The sequence below is a fragment of the Buceros rhinoceros genome, unplaced genomic scaffold (assembly GCF_000710305.1).
Source record: "Buceros rhinoceros silvestris isolate BGI_N320 unplaced genomic scaffold, ASM71030v1 scaffold29905, whole genome shotgun sequence".
NCBI lineage: Eukaryota > Metazoa > Chordata > Aves > Bucerotiformes > Bucerotidae > Buceros > Buceros rhinoceros.
This window is the reverse complement of record NW_010411629.1, coordinates 13,596-15,082: the sequence shown is the minus strand read 5'-3', so window position 1 is coordinate 15,082 and position 1,487 is coordinate 13,596. Positions and strand designations below refer to the sequence as shown.

At 54.8% G+C, this 1,487-nt stretch overlaps 1 protein-coding gene across 1 annotated transcript in view; it reads right to left on the bottom strand.

Moving 5' to 3' along the window:
- Window positions 1-1,487, bottom strand: part of RPS6KA1 (ribosomal protein S6 kinase, 90kDa, polypeptide 1) — a 17,398-nt gene that overhangs the window by 13,111 nt on the left and 2,800 nt on the right. The window lies entirely within an intron of this gene.

Sequence of the window (1,487 nt, the reverse complement as noted above, 5' to 3'; positions counted from 1 at the left end):
GCCGGGGGCGGGCGGCTGCAGCCTGTAGGGCTTGGCTCGGTGTTTCCTCTGCAGCCAGAGTGTGAGAAACGCGCAGATGCGAGGAAGTTTAGGGTCCTTCTCCATTCTCCCATCCCGATCAACATCGCACGGCCCCGGTAACCGCCACCTCCGCCAGCTACCAGGGAAACGCGGCCGGCTCCTGGGGAGCAGTGAGGCTCCCGCGGCGCGGTGTGGACGCCCCGCGCTTGAGGTCGCCGGATGGAGGAGATACAGGTGGTTAAAGCCCAGCTGGCAGATGCGCAGTGGAGACAAGCGACTCGGTTGCACGCAGGCAGGTTCAGGCACCCACTACCCAGCAACAGCTCTTGTGGTTGGGGCTTTTTTTTTTTTCTTGGTTTTGCTTTTAGAAAAAAAATAACCTTACAGCTCCTCGTTCACATTTGGTGCCCCTGGTTCAGAGAAGATGCTGACAGAAAACATGCAGTCTAGTTAACTTAGTTAATGACTTCATCTAGTGCTGCACGAATCTCCAGTTCGGCTGTGAGCTTTGCGGGGGGTTTCACAGCGGGGGAACATTCTGAGAAGCCACTTACTCTTTAAAAAGGAAGAGGAAAACTCATGAAACCCCACACAGGATCTGACACCCCCATGGAAAGCTGCACATCTCTGCTCTCACACTAGCACAGAGATGGTGGGTCACCCGTAATGGGATTTGGGGTGCATCCATCCCATGGGCAAATCCTCCAGCAGCACTTGGATTTGCGTCTAGTCCTTCATTTGCCTTACGCTGCACAAGAGTCCTTGCTGTGGACATGGGAGTTACCTAAGAGCCACCCTGGGGAGTTCTCTACGGGTATTTTTAAGGGCATTGATGCAGGCAGACTCTGGGCTGCTCCGATTTATTGGCACGACACAGAAGTATTTAGATGGCTTGTTTTGCCTCCTTCCTCCTCCAAGCCTGTTCCCCTTCAACCTTTCCATTGGGCCACGATAGACAGATGTTTTCTGCACCAAAACTCCAGCAGAGAAGAACGAAACCCCCTGAAATGACTCAGAAGATGCGCCTGCAGCTTTGCAGCTAGAAATAACCCTGTGTCAGCCTTGACTTCTGAATCTCTCCAGAGTATGAAAAGAGGATCTTGGTTTGGACCCAGAGACCCCGGTTATGACTGTTTTGCCTCCTCTGCCCCCACAACGTGCTCTTTGAGAACCGATAACGAAAGAAACAAATGACTTAAAACCAGCCAGGCAGCTGGTCCCGGCTCCGCAGAGGGAACCTCATGAGCTGGTGAGCTCCAGAGCTGGGAGCAGGTGCCAGGGAGCAGCATGAAACGGCACCGCGCAGCTGCTGAGCACAAGCCTCCAGGAGAGCCGGTTCCTACCGACACCTCCTCCACTTGGCCGCGGTCTCAGGGAAGCACAAACTGTGTCCACAACGTGCCATCCACAGACGAGCATCGCGGGTGCTGAGGAAGCGCTGCCTGCTTCGTTTCACCGCGCAGGAG